Source organism: Grus americana, chromosome 4 (genome assembly GCF_028858705.1).
Source record: "Grus americana isolate bGruAme1 chromosome 4, bGruAme1.mat, whole genome shotgun sequence".
NCBI classification, from domain to species: Eukaryota; Metazoa; Chordata; class Aves; order Gruiformes; family Gruidae; genus Grus; species Grus americana.
Genome location: NC_072855.1, coordinates 43,892,049 through 43,918,945, shown reverse-complemented (window position 1 = coordinate 43,918,945; position 26,897 = coordinate 43,892,049). Strand labels below are relative to the sequence as shown.

Sequence of the window (26,897 nt, the reverse complement as noted above, 5' to 3'; positions counted from 1 at the left end):
ACACAGAGGAGAGCCAGGGAACAACAGAGGAAGACCTGGACAATCTTCTAGATGAGAGCATGAGAAAGAGGATGAAGTTCAGTAGTACAAGCAGCACAGTTATGGCACTGGTAGAATAGGAGAAAAAAGTTGGGTAGCAGCCAGGAGCACAGACTGATAAGAAGGATCAGCATATTTGTTAATCAAAGGACGACTGGAAAATGCTAATTGTCATCAGCTGCAAAAATATAAACATAGTCCCAGGGTGCCACCAAACAAGTTATTTCCAATTCTTCTTAGTCCTGAACAAGCTACACCAGTAATTTCCTCAAGAATTAGACTTTTCACTTCTCAAAATTCTGATCACCAACATCAAGAAGATGCGGAACTCAGACACAGTGGGAAACCATTCTAAAAAACCTGCACAATGGGAAATTATTATTTGCTAACCCACCTGCTTCTGTTACCGGCTACATATAATTAGACTGGAAGCCCAAGTTCATTTGTTTGTTTTTAATGCAGATACTCAGGTGCACGGTATATTGGAGATTATAATATCAACTGTGCTCTTGATCATTATTTGACAAAGAATGAAGACAGATGCACAATTTGTGATCAAAAACAAAATCTTACAACCAGGTCCATCTGTGTGACTACTGAAAGTTTACTTTTAGAGATTTTCCATGTTTGCTAAGCACTATTTGCTTTGTGAATCTCAGCTGCTAGAATGTTTAAGGGACATGAAAAATTGCAAGATATTAATTTTAAAAATGCAAATGAATATTCATTCAAAACACTTCTAATATATTTCTTCTCAAATTCCTACAGGTGGTTATTGTGTATTATACTGTATTTTTCCCCTTTACTTTACATCTCTATCTTATAAGCTTAAAATACTGCCATTTCCCCCCATTCTCATCTGCGGTGAGCCCTTTCTTCTCCTTTTCTGCAGAAACACCTGGGCAGAATTTTATCTTTGGCTAAATATTCATATTCCATGAACTATAATTTCTGTAATTTTTAGATATTCTATTCTGTAGTCAGCTTTATTGAAAATAGCTTAATAAAAGAAATTGTCTATATTGAATCAAGTTTTCAACCTTACGTCCAGTCTGCATGCTTTTTGGCTTTGGAACTTCTCCCACTGCTTCAGAGAGAGGACGGATCATTGCCAGTATGATAAGGATCCCATCAAATTACAACAGCATGGAGTTTGAAAGGATCTGTGGAAATTAACATTACAGAGGTGGCAAATTCACTTTAAACTTGCTGGTGGTTTTGACCCATAAAGTCTCCTGGCTTCATAATTTTAAGACGACCATACATAAGTGAGATCTATTATGCTTCTCTTTAATACTATGAAATAGCATCTGATACCGAGATTTGTTTTAACTCAAATTGTAGTTCAGCTACAGGATTAAGCTATTTTAAAAACACAGGTTTCACATTCTTGAATAATTGTCTTTAATATCCAAATATTTCCTAAGTTTAAGAGTAAGCACTATTATAAATGGTGCCACTCCTACATTACTGCCAGCCACCTATTGTGTGGTTTATACTCAGAAGGAAGTAATTCAGTTTTATTTGCTTACTTTGTTACTCAGTGCATCTTTGTTTATTTTGCTAACAAATTGAAAACTGCTGTGAATTTAAATGCTGGTGTTTCATTCTGTAAGAAAATTATTGATGTTTTTCAATTAAAAAGTAAGCCCACAAGGCACTGACTGATACCTGGGGTCAGCAGCCCTGTTCGCTTGAGTAAACAGATAGTGAAGGAAAGCAAAGAACAGAGGTTCGATGTAAATGAGCCACCAGAGGGAGCTCATCCGGTCTGCTGAGCGTAATAGAACTATATTGACATGGGCAAAAAGTTAATTAAACATTTTTATAGGGGTCGCTGGCTGAGTTCAAAACAAAGCACATTCCCTGGCTGAAACTCTACATGCCTGAGAATCTTAATGAAATCAGAAAAGATTGTTTCTTTAACAAACACGGAATGCATTTCTGATTAAATAAAGATAATTAAATTTAGAAATGTGTGATACAGCACTCTCCTACACGTACGCAGATATACAAGCCTTTTCTGCATTCATTCATCTTTATTTTCTCCAGATAAAGAGAATTCCAAAGTGTCTGTAAACTACAAGACAAAAAATATGAGATTAAGTTTATAATTACAAACTGTGGAAGTGTACCAAAAGCAGAGCCACAGAACTATTAAAAAGATATTAATTTCTAATCAAATATAATTTCTTGTTATGCTGCTTATCTAATTCTGTAATTAGTTATTACACTTAAATGGACATTGCCATACTAACTTTGAGTTTACTCTCACAATACAGCGCACTCATTTTAAATTGTACTGGACGCAGATTCAGAAAACAAATCCCTCAAGCTCCTACTCTGAAGGATCCCACGGTTACTATCCAACCTATGAATATTTTTTGAAAAGGGGTACCAAAATAAGAATTATTCAGGTTTTTACGTGGTGTTTATTGATCAAGAAATCAAGAGTTTTGCAGGGGTTTGTTTTGTTTATTACTTTTCCAAGGAACCAGGCATCTAGCAGCGGTAATTCAGATGGGGGGGCAGGCAGGAAAAGAAGGACGATAAAATTATTTCCTAAAGGAAAAGCACCTTTCAACATGAGCCTCCAGACAAATCATTGCAAATGTCTCTATGTATTTCTGCGGATTATGTACCTTAAACATTCATTCCCAATTAACACATCTCTACCACAGATTTCAGTCATGTATTTCTTTGTGTTACCTATTACCAGCTTTCTAAACACTGCAAGATTAATTTGATTATACTTTTATCTTACCTCTGCCTGGATGCTTTGCTCAGGAAGATAAGATTAAACCTAACGTGCTGTTACATTTATCTGTTCTTTCAAGCTTCAATAAAAAACTAAATTCTCTTCAATACCACATAAAAGCAGTAAGTTTTATAGTGAACTCCTGTGTAACGTGAGGATACTACGAAAAGCACTTTGCTCTATAATCATACCAATACTTAAGCACTGGAAGAAAATCCAACCTGAGAAGACCCAATACTAGTTAAGGTTTCTTTAAGTTCCACTAAGCACTTCAGAGTGCCAAGATTCTCCGCACAGCTATTTTACCTTGGTGAGCACAATTTTTCATCATTTGCCCATATCAATCAAAAACTATCAGGAAAAAAGTTACAATTGCTCTCCAGTACATTTTCTGAAGTCATCCTTCCCAAGAATATTTTCAGACACAAGTTTTTTCTTGTTTTTCTCACTGAATAACTGCATTTTTTAAGAGAGTCAGAAGAGGTTATTAAGAGCCTAAATTAACAAAAGGTCAGATTTGTCAATCTCCTGCTTAAAAACAGCTAACGAATTACTTCTCAGAGTTGAAGTAAGATTTACTAGCCCATGCCCCACCCCCACCTTGTACCATAAAGCTAACCAGTTTCTTCACATCACATACTGATAAAAAGGGTTTTTTACATTGTTGACTATCTTCCCACATTAACAATTATCACATGCATTTTTACAGCAGAGCAGTTCTAAGGTTCTCGAGGAATGTGAGGTGTAAAAGCCTTTAAAGCCTCTGATCAGTATATAGCCAGTAGCTAGAAAAGGACAGAAGACACCCAACTCTTACAACTGTTTTCTTCATATGTGTTCACTACAGGCTAATATTCATCCCTGTTCAGAAGTCAGCATAAGATGCAATATACAGAACATATATATTCGCCATATATATTTTTATAAATATATAGCAGACTGAATTTCATAGTTCTTCAAAATGCAGTGTGAGAGTGACCCAAACACTAGCAACCATTCATACACCATTTATACTCTGCAAAAGAAAACCCACCTTTATAAAGCACAGCTTTATGAAAATACGATTGCTTTCCAATAGCTCACTCATCATCATGCCAATCCTCATCATCATAGTATCAGGGCTAAACAGCAACTTGGAAACTGGACATTGATGAGGCTTATTGCATCTCCACATGCTAAAAGAGCATCAGCTTATTTTATTGTAGGACTGCAAAGTACGTTAATCGCTTCTGCATGCTAGATCAGATTGCAAGTCTTTATTTCTCATTCTCTGAGCAACATAGATATCCCAGCTCTAAAAGTCAGGATTACACTGTAACTCCTCCAAGATGTGAAATCACTCCCATCTTATGAACTTTAAAAGCTATGACTGTATACACGAGCAAAATCACAGCTTTGGCACAAGCATCACATGCTTCTTACACAGCAGAAGTCCACCCTTAAAAACATGCTGCCACTGGGTGAATACATGGATTGAAAATGATGTAACAGGAAATTGTCATTTGTATTTGAACTCTGAGTCTAACTTTCCCCCCCCCTTAAGAAACATTTTTCTGTGGGAAACTGAAAAGCTGCACATTTCAAGACCATTTACAGCATAACCTTACAGACAATTTCTAGTAATAAACATTGCAAGCAGGGAATAGATCTTCATTATCATTAAGGTACTCAGTGGGGCAAAAACACAAGGGTGGCATCCATTTCACAGCAGACACTATATGCAGATATCAGACCATATTACATGAACTCCAGCGAATGTGCGTGAAAACCCTTTTTCTTCAATGCACAAAAATACTGGTTTTAATAACTAGGCATATACATTGGTGATGTTTTAAAACCATTGAATATACCAGTGAAAAGTATTTGAAACCGCGTAGGGAAATCCAAAAGATACTTTGAAGTAAATACCTCTAAATAACAAAACCAAAAAAAAGTTATAAAGCAGCTGGAAAAATGTCAGAATGGAAAGAGCTGGGGAAAATGAATAAAGGCTTTGGACTATCACTATTAGACTATACTGTGTCAGTTTAATAGGCACCTTAGAAACAAATACTAGCTGCAAAGTGAAAAAAGAACTCACAAACAATAAAATCAGCCCTTTCCTAAGACAGTATTTCTGAATTCTGCACCTGAAGATCCTCCACTTAGGGTACTACTTATTCAGTGCCTAAAACTGGGATTAGGCTTTGGATTTCCTGAAGGGTGTAAGCTAAAAGACTTGTGCCTGCTATATTTCAAAGGTGATTTGGCACCAAATTCCTTGGAAAATCCACTACAATGGTATTTGAAAACTGTATCCTTTTTACTTACTGACGGATTTAATCTACACTAAACATCTTAAAAAGCTTTTCTTGATTTGTCCTCGGTTTTCTTCAAACAGAATTCAGTGAAATTTTGGTCTTACCATAAAAAAAGACATATTAGATATCCAATGAGTTTCATGACAGCAATGAACCAGTTCAGGTCAAAATAAAAGAAATCTAAAAAAAAAAAATTTTTTTTCAAGTGGAAACTGAACATTTGCTAAAGCTAGCAAAATCTCCATTTCAGCCAAACATTAGTTGGGGGAAGTATTGTTAAACTCCTTCAGGAAAGGATGCATACATAACATTTCCGTGTTTCCCAGAAGGATGAGTCTCAAAGCACCTTGAACATAGCCTGCACCTTTAATATTCACAAAAAACAGAGGCACATCTTGCCCTGATTACCACCTTTTCTGATATCATGCATTGATAAACACTTTGTAGATTTTAGTATTTTAAGGATCATTGACCTTAAAATAACATCCTATCTCATAAATAGATTGTACAACTTTCTCCTAGTTGGCTCTTACTCACCTCCTCCAGTATTCCTCAGCTGCCTAACAAGATATTTTATCACCTAAATCGCATCCCACTGGCTTTTTCCAGCATAAGCAGTAAACTTAAACCAACTTAACTGCAAACCCATAGCTCTCTTCCCACTGAAATTCTCATTTCAGATAGAAAATGCAGTTAAAAAATGACTCCTTGCCAGATGATTTTCCCTCGCTGATACTAAGAAAACCTGAAGTGACACAACAGAGAATAAGACCTATAATAACAATACAGTAACATGAATTTACCAGAAAGACTAAAAAGCTGTTATCTATGAGACACAAAGCAACGAATGAAGCAGCTTTGTTCTCTCCTATTACCCATCTTCGAACGAAATACTTTTCACAGCCCTGAGATGTTGCTGTCCTACTAGCTTAAAAAAAACTACAAGATTGTGTCAACTAAGCCACAGCTATTAGTGGCACTGGGTCAAGAGTTTCATTACATTCGTGACGCAAAGATGAAATTTTCCCTTTCTGTTGCGTGCTGTGAAGTCCACCCCTGGATCCAATTAATAGCAGGTACAAATCTGTTTTTAGATTAAGCACCCTACAGTTGCAATTTTTGGAACTGTTTGCCTTAGAAAAGTGTTGAAATTCCCCACTGTCCCCGAGCATGAGTCCCTGGTGGTACGTGAATAACAAAAAGCTGAGAAGGGCCCTCCTTTGAATTACACAGCCCCGTTCACTCAGCACAGCGGATGACTACAAGTATGACGCACGTATGAGTGTCTGCCTTCATATGCTGTCTGTTCTGATTGCGATTTCTTCATTTAACCAATATTCACTATTTTTTTTTGCCGTGAACTAACACTTCATTACCACTTTCCTTGTAAGTTGCATTTTAAGAAACATTCTTTCAACCAAGGTACAAGGGATAAAGAATGGAGAAAATAAGCTACGTTTAAAGAAAATGCAACAACTGTAAAACCTTATTTTCAACCCATGCATTTTTCGTATATTTAGATGATAGGTATTCCTCCTACGGGAAAAGAATATTTATTTATACACATCATATCTAGTGAATTAGAAACCTAGTCTTATTAAAATCAGAAATTTTAGGCAATACCAACATAAACAGACATGTTTTGTTAAAAACAACAAAAAGAGAAAATTCACTGATTTCAAAGTATCTTTATAACCCTTCCCACCTCCCACTTCTTGCAATAATAGCAGTGCTCAACTGCTGTCAGCAAATACCATCTTTTCTTCCATTCAGAGTCCACAATTAATCATTAAAACAACAAAGCATGGGTATTGGGGTATTTTTGTTGCAACAAGAAACTATTGCTATGACTAGTTCTAACATAAATAAAGGAAGCGTATTATAGGTACAACCGAATAGGATCAAATCAAAGCTTTGCATAACCAACAAAACGAAGGGAGACTCGACAGCACGAATGAGCAAAAAATGATGCTAAAAATGTGCGGGGGAAAAAAAAAAAAACAACAAAACAACAAACTCTTCTTGTACTCCCTCTCTCTATTTTTTGAGGAAACTGTCACAGTTTCACATAGACAGTTGCCACAAGGTCATAAATATTCACCATGAATGCTCCCACCCTGTTAGGTTCACTTAAACAGTACAGAATCTACAAAACTTCCATCTGCAGAAACACAGATGAAAAGGACAGATCATTTAATTGGAAGAGATGAATGATGAAGAACAAAAATGAGTAAAGTAATGAAAAATACATAGAAAAAGTAAATGAAGAAATTTGTCAGGACAGAAAGCAAGGGCTTGTTAAATGAAACTGTAAGGAAGAACATCCATAAATTGTAGAAGGCTGGAATTCTTATAAAGCATAAAATTAGGGCAAAGAATTCAGTTGCAGGTTGTGGTGAAGGCCATAATGACATTAAGAATCAGAAGATGACTAGGCATTTTGTTGAAAGAAGACTTTCTAGGATACATTAGCAAAATTCAAATTTAGGTCTCAGATCAGACTTGTAAGAGCTAATAAAATAATAATTTTTAATTATTACTGGTTATGAATACATCTCTCTAGGCAGGTTCACATCTGCCTGCTTCGAAGTGTTTAACATGGTATCATTCCACTTTATAATAATATTAGTATTATTATTACAGCTGTACTGAAATGTATATCTCAAATATAACAAAATTATTACTCATTGTGACATCTTTGAAAATTGCTTTATGTGGATTATTAAAAAAATTGCAAATTAGATAAATCTTCCAGGGAAAAAAGCTTTCCTTTTACATCTGTTTCTGCCATTATAATTCAACTTCCACATAACTTCTCTATTGAGTATATTTAGTTCCATTTAAACAGCGTGTGATATGCACAGGAAGAAAAATGTTAAAAACATAATTTAAAAGAAAATGCACACAATCTCTTCCAAAACACCAAAAATGTCAGTTAGTCTAGGGTCAGAAAAATTTGTTTTCATTTTTATTTTTGCTATCTTAAGAACAGAAGATCAGCTTTCAACTTCTCTTTGTGGCCAATCGTACACACAAACCAGTTCCAGTATACCACACGTAATTCCACTGCCAAGTCAGTAGACATGAAGACAGAGGCACTTTACAGCATCCCTTAAGCTGTAACCTTCAAGTGTCACAGCTGTGCTCCTTCTCCATATCAAGAGAAGACTGAGCTATTCTTCCTTCTGAAGGGTGTTCATGTTTGAGTAGGAGGAAGCCAGTCACTCAGACAAGGTGAAACCATGATACATTCCTGATGGGAGCAGCTAGGAGATCAAGGCTGTAAGGATCATTCCAGGATCATTCAAGGCAAGTGCTCGAGCCACACCGCCCAAGTTGCAGAAGGCAAAGTCAGGGACTGGGACAATGAAGAACGGCCCAGTGTAGGAGAAGATCAGGTTTGAGACCATCTAAGGAACCTGAAGGTGCACAAGTCCATGGGACCTGATGAGATGCATCCATGGCTCCTGAGGGAACTGGCGGATGAAGTGGCCAAGCCACTCGTCATCATATTTGAGAAGTCCTGGCAGTCTAGTGAAGTTACCACTGACTGGAAAATATATATATACACACCATGTACACATACATATGTATATACTATGTGTGTATATATATATACTATGTACATATACATATACTATGTGTATATATATACGCTATATACACACACACACACACACACACTATGTACACTGCTGGGCTAGTCAAGAAAAAAAACTCCAAAAGTTGCTAATACTGACTAGCTCCTAGTTAACAGGAAGCCGCAGAGAGCAGCACAGACAAGTTTTGCTTGCTTACTAACTTTTGAGATTACTGACTTCTTACTGTGATTGATCACAAAAATAGAAACATACACAGGAAACATCAGTATTCCCAACTGCCCTCCTGTCAGTTTGACAGTCATTTCTGATGTTCTTCTTTAGTTTATTTTCTGCTTAAATAAGTCTTCTGCTTATTGCCACGGTCACTTTGAAAGTATTCACAAAGCAAGAGGTGTCTAAAAAGCACATATTAAAGCCTGAGGAGTAGAAAAGTCATAGAAAAATCTAAAAATACAAGCAACCTATCAGAGATTACTGCGTAGTTGAAAGGCAATGCTCTTACAATGCAGACATGATTTAAGAAATAAAACACCAACATATAGCCCCATAGACCTGACGTTAATGGAGAACTAGTTATTTGGGGAGCAAAAGCACATCTTGACATTATAACGCTGTTTTCTAGCTAGTAATTTCTTATGATTCTTGCAGCGTAGGTTTATCTGAAATAGACTACAATAATAAACTGCAATCAAAATAATTATAGTTGTATGAATTTGCCTCTCCCATTCCAGCTTAGAGCCAAGAACTCATACTTTTTCTCCAGGAAACTACTGAGGTAGCACCAGAAATGGAGAATCCTTAGACCATTCTTGCATGAATCAGCCCACAAAAACAGTGCTGTCTTTCGTCTGTTACATTAATAAATACTCATAATTATCACCCCTCGCTTTGTAGAAGGCACAATCATTACTGTACCCCCAACTGTACTAGTAGACTATGTCAGGAATGACCTTGCAGAATGCCATTTCCTGAGACGGTGACCCTTAAACCTGCCCTCAGAGGAGGGAGACACAAAGCTCAGCGAAACATCAACTTCTAGGCAATGTGAAGAAAGAAATTGTAAGGTGCTTCTCTACCAATATGAGGTTTCTCAGGAGTGTTCTGCTTTCAGTGGGTCAAAACAAGCTCCTCACGCAGCTCCACAAAGGTGAATGTCCTTGTGTGGGCCTTCTGAAGGTCCTGCTGCACCTCTTGTGTCTCTGTGATGATGCAAACCCTCCACACGGCACAAATTATTGATACAGGAGCTGAACCTTTCATTTGTTGGGATGCTGAAAGACAAGTTTTTTGCCTGAAGCCAGGTAGTATAAGGTGTAGACGTACAGCACAACAATACCGTATCTCACCTAAAACTGCTGTACCTGCTAAGTGGTGTGAATTAAGCTAAAGAGAATTCTCTTTGTACTTTTTCTAAGACCATTATGACTCTTGCTTTAAAGTGTGTTAATCTTGTTTGCAGGACAAACAACTATTTGGAAACAGACTCATCAAAACCGATTTTCACTGGCTTTTAATCCCAGGTACCCTTTCCTGCCAATGGACTAGTTGTGGCGTAATAACCCATAAGTAAAATAAGCAGGTGAAGTATAAATGACAAGGTATATAACAGTACTCATTCCATCTCTTCCAAGCTACTTCTGTAGTGTAGTCAAGATAGTCACCTCAAGAGGGAGAAATGCAGGCTCAGTCTGAGGGAGGCTATGAAGCCAAATCTTGTTGCGGAATTTGGAAGCATATACTATAACCTCCCCATGCTAAATGAGGGAACCAAAGTATTTATAATTCCTACCCACACGTTCTGTAACCCAACATATAATTAACCAGAAACTTATTATTAATGATAAAAAAAGAATTATAGAAATAATTAATGTATATTTTCACAACACTGACAAACTAAGAAGTTGTCTTCCTTTGAATGTGAAAAACATTACACCGATCAAAAATAAACACTATTAGTCAGACGTACTCACCACCTGTACTGTTCCCTCCCTTCTCTCCCACTGGACCTCAAAATTTTTTTAATTCATCAAAATAGAGTGCCTTATCCTCAGTTCCTGAGATTTCTTTGCATTTTTTCTTTTATTTATATCTTTTATTTCTTTTTTTTCCACCAGCACTTTTTCAACTTTTGAATTTCTTACTGCATGCAATCGACCTCTTAAGGTTGTGCTTGCACAGCTCCCCAGCTTTCCTTGTGTTCAGCAGCTAGTAAAGCCACGGCTGGTGGCTTATGAATGCTCTGCACATGTTCACTAGCACCATTTTGATACATGTGCATTCTGATGCTACCTGAGATTTAGGAAGTTTACACCTAGAGCAAAATATTGACTGCATACTGACCCGAAGGATAAAACATTTTGGTTTAGGTGCATTGATACTGTGTTGGGTTTTGTGTGGCAAGGTTTTGGTAGCGGGGGGGGCTACAGGGGTGGCTTCTGTGAGAAGCTGCTAGAAGCTCCCCCTGTGTCTGACAGAGCCAATGCCAGCCGGCTCCAAGACGGACCCGCCGCTGGCCAAGGCCAAGCCAATCAGCGCCTCTGTGATAACATATTTAAGAAGAAGAAAAACACTGAGAGAGAGAGAGCTTTTGCAGCCAGAGAGAGGAGTGAGATGATGTAAGAAACTCTGCAGACACCAAGGTCAGTGCAGAAGGAGGGGCAGGAGGTGCTCCAGGCGCCGGAGCAGAGATCCCCCTGCAGCCCGTGGTGAAGGCCATGGTGAAGCAGGCTGTCCCCCTGCAGCCCATGGAGGAAGGATGAGGGGGTGTAGAGATTCCACCTGCAGCCCGTGGAGGACCCCACGCCGGAGCAGGTGGAGGCACCTGAAGGAGGCTGTGGCCCCATGGGAAGCCCATGCTGGAGCAAGTTCCGGGCAGGACCTGTGGACCCGTGCAGAGGGGAGCCCACGCCAGGGCAGGTTTGCTGGCAGGACTTGTGACCCTGTGGGAGAGACCCCACGCTGGAGCAGTTTGCTCCTGAAGGTCTGCACCCCGTGGGAGAGACTACGCTGGAGCAGTTCGTGAAGGACTGTAGCCCGTGGGAGGGACTCCATGTTGGAGCAGGGGAACGATGAGAGGAGTCCTCCCCCTGAGGACAAAGAAGCGGCAGAGACAACGTGTGCTGAACTGACCGTAACCCCCATTCCCCATCCCCCTGTGCCGCTGAGGGGGGAGGAGGTTGAAGCCGGGAGTGAAGTTGAGCCCGGGAAGATGGGAGGGGTGGGGGGAGGTGTTTTAAGATTTGGTTTTATTTCTCATTCCTCGACTCTGTTTTGCCTAGTAATAAATTAGATGAATTCCCTCTCTAAGTTCGGTCTGTTTTGCTCGTGACGGTAATTAGCGAGTGATCTCCCCCTGTCCTTATCTCGACCCAAGCCTTTTGTTATACTTCTCTCCCATCCCGCTGGGGGAGGGGTGAGTGAGCGGCCGCGTGGCACCCAGCTACCGGCTGGGCCTAAACCACGACAGATACTCTTTCCTGTGTCATCACATTTAATTTACAGTACATTTTTTTATCACCAATGCTTTCAGTACTACTGGTGGAAATTTGGTATCATATATTTTTGAAAACACAGAAATTTCACGGAACCTGTCCCCTTATTTCACCTTCAGCAAATCATAGTTATGTCTGTCTGATTTTAACAAGGCATGAAATTATACCTCAGTAAAGTAAATTAACAAGCAACACCAGGGACAGCTATTGCATTTCTTATTGTCATCAGTTCAGATATATCAATTCATATTCCTCAATATATGCTTTAATAAAAAAAAATCTACATAATAACTAATGAAGCAAAAGATGAAAGACTTTCACATTAATTCTATTCTCCTTACTCTGCAAGATAGCGTTGTACTAGCTTATGATCAGGAAGATGCTTAGGGTATACAAACTTGTATTGCCCTGAACACATTCACAGAAGCTGACACAAAAACATATGCCAGGTACCATATGAGGTTAAAGTTCAAGTCTAAGTTTAGTTCAGAAAGACAAAAGAAAGGCATGGGGAGAGCAAAGGAAGATTCATCTCCTGTGATCACTGAAATGTTAATTAGAGCTATGCAAGACGCTCCTTGGAAATGAATGTGCTCTTAGAGTCTCGGAATCTTCTACAACCAAAAAAATCTGCTATTCTTCACCAGTTTCTATATATATAATTTAATTTCTTACTTATGATTTTGGTAGTGTGTTTTTTGTTTTTTTCAGCTGGGTTAGTTTCACCTTTTGCAATACTTGCACTAGACTCTCATCAGGATCTCCAAATAAGCGACCCACCCCTGTATTCTCAGTAGAATCAAGAGAAGCTATTTCAAACCTTTTTCAGAGGTCATGAGAAGAATAGGGAGAAAGCTAAGTGATCCAGCAAGGGAAGCATTCAGAGAAAATTATGAACTCTTGTCTCTCTCCATCAGCAAACATGCCTTCCATAAAGAAGAATAATTTACCACTTTGTCTGTGTAAACAGAACATTTCTGCTCTTAAATTTCTGTCAAAATGAATGGTCATCATATTTAGAAATTGTTGTGCTTCTATAAACATATACAAGTATACTTTGTGCTACTAATAATTTTACATAGAATATACTGAGATAACTAAATTTTTGATATTTTATAAGCACAGGACAGAAATGTTAATTCATTTTGATGGTCACTAGCTGAACACAGAACACTCCAGGTGTGGGGAAAACGAGATAGAAAAAGATTTCTGTTTTCTTATTTGTTCACTAGCTAACATTAATAGAAATTATACATGCAAACTCCTTTTGGAAGAAAAATATAATAATTACAAAATAAGTAATTGTCATCATGATCTACAAAGCTAAGTTATACAGTTACTTGTCTATATATCACAACAGTCACTTTTACAATACTGATTTATTTATTTGGAATACTACTGGCTACATTAAATGCGTAACAAATACTTTAATCAATATCACAATTAACAGCATGGAATTATTCCTAGCAAAAAGACCTGAAACAAAGAAGTTGGAACTATCTCACGGTTAAAAATGTTAAGATTTCTCTCTCTTGCAGCAACCTGTGCTCAGAATATATAATAAAAATCATCCTCATCATCATCATCATCCTTTTTCCTTCCCATGTTGCCTTTTCTATTTTTACCAATATGATGGTTGAATATGAGAATTATAAAATCAGTTGCAGCCTTCAGTAGGAAGCTGCGTATGTGCTTTGAGACATGCCTGTGTAATCCTGTCCCCCACTTCTTTAAGAAGTGGTGAATAGATTAAGCACTAAATATAGAGGAGTGTATAGGAGGACTTGAAATAAGCCAGTCCAGCCATCTGTGAAAATACGGAGTGCTGCCATAGCTTCATTAACTTATTGACAACCAGTACAAAACAGAATTCAGAGAAAACAGAACCAGAATTGCTTGCCTACAGTTCTCCAAGCTAAATTTAATTGGTTAAATAAGGCATGTTATTCCTTCTGGCCTGCATATAGTAGCAGTCAGAAGTTATTCCAAACAGAAATGACTTTATTACTTCTTTTATTAGGCCCTTATTAAATCAACTATCATTCTCTAGAACCTTTTCTCCTCCTCTTCTAAGTATTTCTTTCTGAAGCCTGATGCCAAAGTAGGCAGACTTAATGAAAAACAGTATGTCCATTTCTTAAAAGAAATCTGTATTGACTGATGTCAATCTTATAAAACTGCTATCATGTTTATCTAATCAGTGCTTACAAGCTTCTCTCTGTTCAGATTATCCCACAAGAATTGTCTGCAGAAATTGTCAACAATATCCTCGGCGTTTTCAAATGCCTATGGTCAAAATTGCACAAATAAACAAGAAATTAAGGTCCTGAGAGCATTTCAATACGGATATACCGGGGGGAAAGTACATCTTTCTCTCTATATTGGCACTGCACATGAACCAGGTGCAGGAAAGAGTACAAAGTCAGTGTATTGGCAAAGTGATGGATTTGCTCACTCTTGCCAGGGCATCAGACAGCACAAACACCTCAAGTGCAGATTAAAGATGCATAAATGTCCACTAGTGGTAAGGACCCGTGACAGACCATTATCTTTCTGGAGCAACAGGTTTAGGAAACACAAGCTGAAGTCTGTACTTTCTACAGAACAAGACAGTTTCTTGAGCTACATAAATGTCTTTAAGGAGCATAGGCAGGTTTTTTGCTGTAACCCACTGTAATTCTCAAATTCTTGTGCTTCAAAGCAACCTGCTACTCCATATGAGAGTGGTATCATAAGAACGATTTTTACATGAAGTTCACAAGTATCTTCAATGCTTCTGCAAAACTGTAGTTATACATAGAGAAGAATGCTTTGTATAACAGGAAAAATGATGGCAAAGTCTAGGAGTATGGTATCTTTGATATAATGTATTAATGCCCATGGTACCACATGTATGTGAACATTCGCTCACAACACACACCAGAAAGAGGTTCACTGGCACTTGGGAGGAGTAGACATGAGATCAGTTCTTAGGCCAACAGAAGAAAATATGCTGCTAAGGTTTGCATATTGTCAGCTCTCAAACAAGGCTTCAGAATTGTCTATAACTATATAGTAAGAGACAACATTTTAGATCAGAACACCCCCCACACCCTCTCCATATTTGCTGCTATTTTGTCCTCAAACATAGTCATATGCATTTGCAGGACTCCAAATAACACATTTGTTGTCTGGGAGGCTACAAATGTACTTTATAGTGCTCAACGTGCAATATGGCTCTCAACTTTTGCATCCTGTCAAAGACTTTTCCCCATGTTCTCACCTAAGATTTTTCCAAGTCAAGTCTGTACTTTTGTCCCAAATGTTGCTGTATCTTCAGCGAATATAAATATCTACAATTGATACACACACGCACACACACTTATACATATACGCAAATAAAATACTTGCATTTCTCAAAGAGACATGAAGAGATGAAGAGAGCAATTGAAAGAGAAGATGAAGTTGAAATAAATTAACCAATTCTAACGCTATCCTACCTCTTTTCAGTTTGCTTGTGTTTTTTTTAGGCTACTGTTATGATACTGGAAATCCACTTGCCTGATTACTGCTAAGTAATTAAGCCTACCAAATAATACAGCAGCTTCTGTTCTCTTCCTTGACTAATCATAAAAGTCTCCTTGAACTACCCTGGAACATCCCCTCCAGATTCTTTGATAAAACCAAAGGAAATATTGATTATCTGAGTACTTTTAATAAATTTAGAATAACACAGGGCAACTGCTGAAGTTTCAACAGTATTGTGTGAATGTTAATAGAATGAAGACAATCATGTTCAGGTTTTACTTTACAATACAAAGCACAGAACTAAGATTATAATTTCTAACAGATTTTCTTGTATTTGCACTTAATTTGTGGTTGTTTCAACATCTCTCAAGTTATATCAGAGTACTAAAGAAATACTAAGTCAAAGAAGTACTTTTGGAAGAAAATCAGAAATAAGTATCGGAACATTTTCTGAGACTTCATAAAGAGCTTGAGTTGTGGAAGAGCAGCATTTGCATGTTTTGGTTGCAGGTTATGTTAAACTACTATGCTGCACAGGTATGGGAGTTCCTACTTTAAAATACAGTGCTAGATAAGGAAAGAGTCTGAAATAGTTTTAAAGGATTAAAAAGCTACTATCAGTTTTGAAACACTCTTAGTTACTATTTTTCTCCCTTACAGTTTTCAATAACTTTTTAACTAGATGATGCTTAATTAAACTGTAATAATTACATAAACAAGGGATAAAATTAATATACTGGTTAAATTGTAGCTTGTAAACTCCCAAACTCCTTCAAGATATACCTTTTTTTGGCGTATTTATATATGATATGTAGGTAGGAAGCTCTTCTCTTCCCCATCTCACAGTTTATTTTCAAATTATTACTCTTGATTGGGACTAAGAACTTCTGAATTCTGTTCTCAGCAGTCGGTCTTTGTGTAAAATGGAACTTTTGAGTGGAAAAGTTTCCCACTCTGATACAGGTTTGGACATTTGGTACCTTTCATCGACTTTTAAAGGAACTTCTGAAAAATAAGCTATCATAGCTGAGCATGCATCACAGTGGCTGAATAACCTATAATGATACAACATGAAAAACTTGCTCATTGGATTCAAAACCTTAATAGAAGAGGAAAAACGTTTGTTTGCTCTGCACTAAAATATAGCAAGTTAATAATAGCAGGCGTTAAACATAAGGCACTTGGCAGGGTTTTCTTTACAATCAAGCTGCAAGTCAAAATGCCAAAGTGAACCCTTTTTTTCCAGTAGCATCAATATAATTTAACATTTAACAACAGAAAAGAAGAACTTACAGGTAGAGCAATCTTTTAGCAAATTTCTGCTATGACAGAGCTTCACATGGCCCTTCACATTACTTCCTGGGTTCATTTCCTAGAACAAACAGAAACAAGACACATGTGAAACCAATTATATCATGTTGAAATATTGTGTACCTACACTTAATGCCTTAAATAATGTTAAGAAGCAAGCTTTGGACAAATTTTTACACGGGCATCTTCTGGATAGTACAACCTAAAACAACACTTCTGGATTTGAAAGGTATTCTTAAATAACCTTTATGAAATCCTATACCAAATACTGCTTCTCATTCATCTTTCTATAGACTCTCAGACTGATTTGAGATTAATTAAAGATTAATCCTTGATCTCCCTGAGTACAGGAAAACCATACTTGATTTTCCCTCTACCAGCCACACTAGTGGAAAAACCCTTTTTGTAGCCAGCTAACCCGTACGGTATTGGCAGAATACCATTCAAGAATAAATAAAGCTTAATAAAACAAAAAAGCTGAAACACATAATTTGTTCACTAGCAATATTTTTACGCGCATTTGCTTGCAAACAGAGTAAAACACATTAAACATTTAACTAAAATAGTTGTCTTATAAGGGCAATAAATGCAAGCTCTGTCTAGCGAAGGACCCAACCCAGCTAAACCTCAGCTGAGCAGAAACACGTCATGGGCGCTTGCTGCGGGCAGCTCCCTGCTGTGGGGAATGGGGACCCCCCGCTGCCACTCTGACCTGTTGCCTAGGGAGGTTTGCTGCCTGCCAGGGACTCAGATCAGGACTCTCTGGAAAGGCTGCTGCAGAGTATCACCCTCTGCTGCTCTTCCACGAGGGGCACCAGTGATGGCGCCAGGGGCAATCAGGAAAGCATCAGGCATTGACTACGTTGCTGTGGGGTAGGATGGGGGGGGGGGGGGGGATGTCAAGGACATGGGAAGCTCAGCCATTTTTGTCCTCAATCCTTCCCTGAAAGGCAGAAGGGTGTGAAGAGGAGCGGACAGATCCCACAAGCCAACAATTGGTTGTGCAGTTGGTGCGAGCAACAGAGTTTTAGTATGATCGTGGGATGTTCTACGAGGACAGAGGATTGCTTAACAGATATGGTATCCGCCTAAGTGGGGAAAAACATTTTTGCCAACACGATGGCCAATCCAGTAATGAGAGTTTCAATCTAGGAATAATAGGGGCAGGAGAGTATGACCAGCAATCAGCTGAGGAAGTGAAGGACCAGGTTGGCAAGCAAAGAGTATGGGGCAATGTGAATAGGAGGAAATTTTAAAGCAAAAAACTAAGGCTGTAGGGGTCACATTCCAACCACATCCACATGCATAGGGAAATGCCTACCAGGCATTTCCCCCTAATTTCTGGCATACCAGAATTATGGGGAAAGCTGTCTTACGTTTTCTGGGAAATTAGCATGCTTTTGTACCTCTCCAAAAAGCCTGTATGCTAATGCACATAGCACAGGCAACAGGAGGATTTAAGAGGTCTGCGTGCAGTTGGACCTCACTGGGATCACAAAGACACATGTAGGATAGCTCACATGAACATGAAGGGGAACAGGAGATGTTCCTACTGGTGTATCGGCAGCATAAGGAAGACTAGGGAAAATGGTGGCCTGCTGCTAATGGAGACCTGTCACAAAGGATATGAGGAAGGCCAATACACTGAATGCCTTCTTCCCTCGCTCTTTACTGATAAAACTGATAAAATCCCTCAGCAATCCCAGGTTCCTGAGACCAGTGGGAAAGCCTGGAGCAAGGCAGACTTCCTGTCAATGGAGGAGGATGAAGTTAAGAGACATACGCTTACTGGAGCAAGTACAGCAAAAGGGGATGAAGGTAACTAAAGAACTGAAGCATCTTTTGTATGAGAGGCTGAGATGGGGACCTTGAGAATAGAAGGCTCAGAGGGATGTTATCTGTGCTTATAAATACCTGATGGGGGGCAGAGTAAGAAGGGCAGAACCAGACTCTTCTCAGCGGTACCCAGTGAAAGTGCCAGAGGCAACAAGCATAAATTAAATACAAGATATTCTTTTTAAACTTAATGATTTTTTTTTTTTTCCTGTGAGGGTGGTCAACCAATGGCACAGGTTGCCCAGGATGGTTGCAGAGTCTCTGTCCTTGTAGATATTGAAAACCCAACTGGACATAGTCCTAGGCAATGTGTTCTAGGTAACCCTGCGTTGACCAAGGGGCTAGACAATCTCCAGAGGTCCCTTCCAACTTCAACAGTTCTGTGATTCTGTAAAGTGTTTTATTTAACTGTTTTCTGCTTAAAATACATTGAAAAGAGGTTAAATTAATCACCCATGAAATCTCTTCTCCACGATGTGTGGAAAAAAAAAAATACAATCAACCTCATTGTGCTTTAGCTAGTGTAAAAGCCATAAAAAGGTTATAGCTGAAAGCTAGCAACGTATTGTAACTCTGACCCTAATGAATGCCAACATATCTTTTGGCCTGATAGTAATGGCAAGACTTTATAACCATAGATTAAAAGCAATGGAAGAAATTCAGATACTCTGATCCAATTCATTGTAGAAGCCATAAAATTTTCCCCAATAATTCCTGCTTCTAACTCTCCTAGTTTTCCCTGAAAAAACAGAATATACATAAATATATGACTTCAGGCAGATGTGCATATGTGATATTTAAAATGGATTAACAACAAATACATCAAATGTATTTTGTTTCACAATGGAAATATATACTTAAACATTACTCTGATAACTCCAAAAAATTTGTTAACATGCACTCTAAAATGTGAATCAACTGCACGATAGTCAGTGGTACAGTATTTCATGGCATTTCATGCTAAATGAAAAATACTGATAGCTATGTGGACATTCATGGGTTTATGACAGCATGACCCAAAGAACTGTTCCATCGCATGTGGAGAAATCAACCCATGAAGTAAGTTTTCTAACTCATGAAGAAAAGAAGCACAGACAGGTCGTAGATTAAAAATCCAAAGAAATTCTTTAAAGTCAGTATATTACTTAGGAAAAACAAAAATCTTTTAGCAGTTGAAATCATACATCTTCAAGAGCAAAGATTAAGTGTTTATTTTTCCAGAAGCTTTTTATTTTTACAAGTTTGAATTTGAGTTGTTGAAAAGATATGACTACAAATTATATTTCAAATTCTCTAACTACCTATTACCTTAGAGAAAAATTAAACAGCATGTGCCTATTTTATTCATTGCCAGGGAGAATAAAGAATATATGTTAAACAAACATACAGTGTATTTCTGTACATACGTACTCTTACAATGGCATGTTGCATGTATATATTCACATGGGTATCTTCTGCATTCATGTTGCTAAGGAAACAAACTTCTGTGCCAAACATATGATTACAAAGACATTCTAGTTCTTCAAAAGGGTGAGTATATGTCTTTTTTATTTTTAAATCGAAGAAAAAAGCTTGTGTATAAGGTTATACAAGAGCTCTCAACAGCCAAGAGCACATGAAGCTTACAAAATTATAATATCTGAAATATAAAGGCTTTTCATTCCCTAGTGTTTATGTACTTAGATGTAACTTCAGAGGCTAGCCCAAAAGCTAGTGGATTACAGTATAAAGTTAGGACATTACTGGTTTTGCATAACACAGAAAATGAGGCCAATAAACCCTGACATTTCGTTTGACTTCTTGAAAACTCAAAATCTATAGGAAATCTTCACTACTGAACTAGTCATATCAGTGGTTTATCAATGACATAAGATAAAATACCATGAAAATATACTATCCCATTTAAAAGAAGACAAAACAAGTTTGCTATAAAAAACTGTGTTCTGAAAATTAAGCTATCAACATATTCATTAAAAAAGGATGAATCAAAGAACTATGTTACATAGATGGACTATGCTACATAGATTTGAGTTCATGTTTTCCTGTTGTTTCACAGAACATTACACAATCTCTATTCAATACCTGTATCTGTTTTATTTATCTTGGTCCATCTGCTCTGCAAATGTTCTTGCAAAGCAGTTGCCCATGGCAACATCAAATATCACATAGTCCCAGTCTTCTCTTGAAGCACTTCTAACTGATCCACTCCTGAATTTCAAGCAGCATCTTTTTCTGCAGTACTTCAGTAAATAATAAATGGAGTATTTCATCAAACAAAACACACGTACGAGTGAAACAAATACCCATGAATAAACCCCCCTAATTAGGGCATATTTTATGTCATTGGTTTTACCATTTCATTTTTGGAGAGAATTACCTCTAAATCATCTAAGGCAGGGATGAGAGATCTATGTTATAAAAAACCCGCCGCTCCGTTGCTAGTTTTATTTGATTAAGATTTCTAAACCATTGTGTTACACGTAGCAAAAGAAATTGTGCACAATACAAGTTTTCAAGAATGAGATTACACTATGCTGGAAAGTAAGTTTTGGAATGAAAAGTCAATGACTGCTTACTATGGGACAACTTTAGCTAGATATCACCATCTACAAATCATTAATAGCTCATCTAATTTTTTCATCCTTATATTTGCAATGGTCAAAGAAATATAAATAAGAGGAAAAATTCTCAATGTATTTTCATGCAAGATAAAAATCTAATAACAGTGATTTCCTGAAAGTGACTTCTATTTAGCCTGAGAATCTATCTTGAGAACCCCCTCTCCCTATTTTAAGAAGCAGTAGAAATATACAACATTCATTTTTAAGTGCAGATCTTCTGAAATACTCTCTTAAAGTAAGCACTCAAAACAAAAAAAAAATCAGTAAATAGTGTTAGTCTTGAGCACACTAGTTCTCTGTGAAATGGTAGCAGAAGTGTTGTTCGAGCTGTAAATTAAAGAAGAATTGTCTTAATTCAGGAAAATTGGCCTGAGGAATTTCAAAGTCTGATGTCTGCCTTTTAGATTTGTCTAGCCAAACCCACCAGAAGCAGGAAGGAAGAGGCCCTATGGAGATTTAAAAGGTAATCAAACCTTCTGAGTCACTTCTACACCACCATTCTTTATTGTAGTTTATAACCTAGAGATCCTTTAAGAACTACCACATATTTATGCAATCTCAGATCCACAAGAAACAGCAGGATGAAATGTCCACAATATTTTTCTGCTAGCATCACCGCCTTTCAACTATACATTTACTTGGATTATTCTTGGGTTTACCCAGGCATTCTCTTTTGCTCATCTTGGAATTTGGCCCAAACAAGCTTTATAGATTGGGCTAGATTGCTGGTCTGTATAGTGAAATTCTGTACAATAATTTTGATATTTTTAGGTAGAAAGGCTTCTTTGCATGTCTTAGACATAAATGACGCTATGGGCTAACGTAGTAAATGTGGCGTTTCTACGGAGCACAAGGCAGATCTACAACAGGACCACCGCTCAGCTGGTCTATTGCATATGCAGCAAGTCCAGATCGCTTTATAAATATATGCAAACGTTGCTGGAGATAAATCCAAAATACTAGAGTCCTCTGCCTGCAAAAAAGAGCACATGAACTATCTCTTTACAAAACCACCTGTAAGCTCACCTGTTACCTTCCCAATGATTTTCTACTGCCCACCGACCAAAACACACTGCCTACAATTATCAGTAGAGAGAAATTCTATTTGAGGCAAACAATAGATGCATTTTATCATTAAAGTCTAAAAAACCCTGTTCCGTATATGGCCATGAGTTGATGAGTGATATGTTTATGATCTCTAACTCATTTTATTTCTAAAGCAAAGGCAGGTAGTAGCACTTCTGCCATCAGTCACTAAGGTGATGCTAAAACCTGGCAATTCAATTCCTTAATTGTATGAAACTAACCATGCATGTATTTTTATTTATTCTTTACTATATACAAAATGTTTGTCTTATATGTGTAGATTGGTTTATAAGAAAATCAAAGGTAAAAACATTTCAGCCAAAACTACAGTGAAGCTATAAAAAGTACATTACTGTGAGTTTTCATCAAACGACAATTACTCTGTGTTTATTTGTCTGTAGGAGGATTACATTTCTACTCATTTTAAAATACCATAGTAAAAATATCGGTGATAAAATGATCATAAATAGTCACTTTCATTACATGTAATAGATATATGTGAAATGAATTGCCTAAAAGCAGAGGATGTTTTGAAGAATATTTTTCAAATATGCTACTTCAAAAGTGATGCTCTAAACTAAAGGTAAAAAACAAATTCTTCAAGGACTAACATCTTGCTTTTTCTGACAGTGTCTGAAAGACTATAAAACCTTTAAATTATTAGAATCTATTCTAGAAATGGCTAAGCAGCCAGTACAGTGTTCATTTATCCTTTGTCCTTTTAAGCTTTCAGGGTGCTGTGTAGCCATAGTAACTATGCCTTTTCTCTGTGAAATCCATTAGCCGGTTTCAATCTGGGATTTAATACTACCATAAAATCAAAGCCAAAGATTAAAAAAAATTATGATTAAAAAAAGATTATTGGTGACAAGCATTTCTTTTAAAAGCAATTTCTGCATATTTATGCTTTATACATAACAGAAAAAGAAACCAAAAGGTTAAAAGGACATCAAAAGATAAATTCAAAATGAATTTTAAAACTTGGTTACCATCAGGAATGACACAATACCACCTCAAACTAGATCTCAGAGCAAAACTAGCTCTCATTTGCATTAAGTCAGTCAGTGCTGCCGGCTGGCTATCAACAAAACAGCACAACAGATGAGCTTTCAACCTCGCCATCTCACTCCCTTTCTGACAGCAGACTAAGGTGCAAGTCTTAGAAAGGAAGAGAGATCAGGATTTGCACAGCAATTTGGACAAGCCCAGGCAAACGATAATAACCACCTTTGTTCCTACAATATCTTTTGTGTGACAATACAGACAGACTACAAATAATCTGTTGAGTCTATATTGCAGAAGAATTCTATCGATAGGAAATGAAAGAGCTTGGACTCCTATCCCATGTAGACAGCTTTGAAAGAGGGCTGGTGTTTCAGAAGACTAAGATAAGCTTTTTCCTGTACCCTATTTGGGTATGTTGGGTTTTGTCACGACAGCCCAGAGAAACTTGAGTGCCAGCTCAGTCCGGATGTTGATTTCAGGTAAACTAAGCTAATGAAATTGCTAATGTTTGCTCGAATCCTAACTACCAGGAATTCCACTTGACAACTACGAGGAGCTACATTTTTCTATAAACACTTGGAATATTTCCAGATTCCAACTGTGGAATAGTGTTGGAAATTATTCCACAATCCACTAATTTAAAAATAAAGAATTCCTTGAGTCTTTGTACTGGATACCACATTCCTTAACTAAAAATTTTCTCTGCCTCCTCAGCTATTGAAATGTTAGTTCAACTTCTGCTGATTTGATTTAATACTTCCATTCACTTCTGCATTATATTAGAATCAAGAAGTGTGACTGTTCGGGGTAGGGGAAAGGAGGATTCTCACTAACAAGAGAAAATTAATTCATACTGGTATTTTATTTCTGCTTTCTAGCTCCTTATTCTGCTATTGCCCTTCTTATAACAAGCAAGACGACTGAATGGCAGAGCTACGTTCATATGGGATAAAGAAAGATCACATGATTATTTTTAAGAGGTCACCAAAATTGCAAAGTTAAACCATACTTGCATTCAACTGGGGGGGGGGGGGGGGGGGGGGGGCGGATTTCACATGAGAGTTACCTGAGCCTAAAACTTCTACTTTTTCCCCCTATAATACACAGCTCGTAAAGTCTTGATTTCATTGAAGTTCATAACAAAACTCCCATAAACTTCAGCAGGGCAAAGATTTCATCCTAGCTATCTTTATGACAAGGATGACATCAGGGGAAATTAAAGGTCATGCTTCCTGTCACTAGGGTAGAGGACAAAGTCATGTCATTATAGTTTCTACACCTAACTTGGCCAATGATTCTGTGATCTTCAGCTTGTCCCTGACCTAAAAATGGAATGGCAGTATGTTTTAGAAGTCACAGTGTAAAGCTCAATAACAGCACCAAACCCTTCTGGGAGTTCAACACTCAGAGAAGGATGCACAAAATGCTTATTTCTACATGTTCTTGGTGCTGTATTTCCAACAAAAAAACAGAGGGAGGCTCACCTTTACTTTAAAACACAATAAGCAAATTGAGGAACACAGGGTTAGTGTCTTGTCAAAATGTTCTAGAGATCCAGATTCGATTTTATCCTAAGCATTAAGACACTCAAAGAAACAAACCTTACTACTTAAAAGAAAAAAGACCCAAAAAAATCCCACACCACAGAAAAACTTTGTTATTAGTGATGACTGGGCAATTTCATCCACTCACAATATAGAACATATCCATATTGACAGTACAATCTGTGAACAATAGTCTTAGAAGAGAAGAAATGGATATAGACCACTCAGTCTTACTGCTGCAAAAGGCTCATAATGGGAAGCAGCACTGATGGGGGAAATCACAAGAAATTAAATCCACCTCTGTGAAAAGGAATTACCTAAACCGAACAAAAAACAAAAAAAAAATCAGGAAAGCTGGAGATCTGATACAGTATAAATAGGTGTAGGTGCTCTCAAAAGACTTGTAAGTGTTGCAAAATCTGATGAGAGCTTTGGCAAACACTACAACTTAGAACGCCTTGAAAAACAGCAGTAATTTTCTGTTCCCACAGGCTTCACATCAAAATATTCTGCTTACTATGTTGTGCACAGCATTCTCTGTACATGCCTGTTAAAGTTACTTTACCGTTTACCTACATTTATTCCATGCTTTTTTTTTTTTTTCAAAATTCAAAAGCTATTGTTCCTTCCTTTTCTCATTGATCTTTTCGTATTTTCTAGTTTATATAATAAAACTAAAAGAAACATCAACACTTTAAGCTACATATTTTCATAGCTTCAGTTTTCATTGCATGAAATTCTAGGGGATAAATGCCTTTAAAACCCTAAGAATATTCTACAAGCTTTAAATTATGAGGGATGACAAGATAAACCTCTCTTTAAAACCTGTGGTACCAATTAAAATAAACTTGGAAGAGGACTAGTCATAGGAAGTTTAATTTTCCTGGAGATTAGAAAACAAAAGAATCTCACACAAATAAAACCTCCATATAATATCTTCACCTGAAGAGGCTTGGTGAGGATGTTTTCTATGTCCAAGGATATTACTTCTTTCACATAAACCTCTCTCCTCACCCTCCACTCCAATACTCTGCAGTTACCATAGTTACCATTTTACGTGGCCATAGTGTGAGTAATGACCTCACATTCGATACATCTCAAAAACCTCCGAGTTTGCAAGATATTTCAAAATTTGTGCAGAAATTTTGCCATGAAATTTCACTAAAAGATTGGCAGGTGCCAAGGCACAAACAAATGTCTCTTTTGGAAAACTGGATATTTTATTTGCTCAACTGCAAACTGTCAGCCCCAATGAAAGTATAGGAACTGAATGAAGGTATAAGAACTGAAACCGTGGCATGACTAATTATATTCTGACGATTTACACATGTAATTTTAATTATAATGTGTTTTTAAATAAGGAAGGTGATCCAACTGTAAGCGGGTTTCTTCTCTCCAAATTCCAGTAAAATCACATGAAGAAAAATCCTAAAACTTTCCTAACCCACAACATAGTAAGCAGAACCTGAACCTTCCTATAGCACTTACGGATTAATGGTCCCTGCGTGGTGTGTTTCAACACAGCTATCAGGCGCACAAACTACAGAAACAGCAATTGCTTTCCTAAGCTTGAAGGATGACAAAAACAAATCAGTGATGACAATCTAGAAGTCAGGTGTCATGCCCATAACAGACAAATCACTGAATCCTTAACTACTGTCCCATAATGAACAAAAGTAGATGTATTGGATTTCTGCATGAGGTCCCACAGCCTTGCTCTTACGGAATGTGAAGAGCTGTGCTTGGAGTAATTCTGAATTGTGTTTGAAATCTTTTACGTAACACAGATTACTGTCT

At 37.5% G+C, this 26,897-nt stretch overlaps 1 protein-coding gene across 1 annotated transcript in view; it reads right to left on the bottom strand.

Moving 5' to 3' along the window:
- Window positions 1–26,897, bottom strand: part of MARCHF1 (membrane associated ring-CH-type finger 1) — a 243,542-nt gene that overhangs the window by 147,999 nt on the left and 68,646 nt on the right. The window contains exon 2 of the mRNA XM_054825517.1: window positions 16,991–17,069. The gene's annotated coding sequence lies outside the window, so the exon portion shown is untranslated. The remainder of the gene's footprint in view (window positions 1–16,990; window positions 17,070–26,897) is intronic.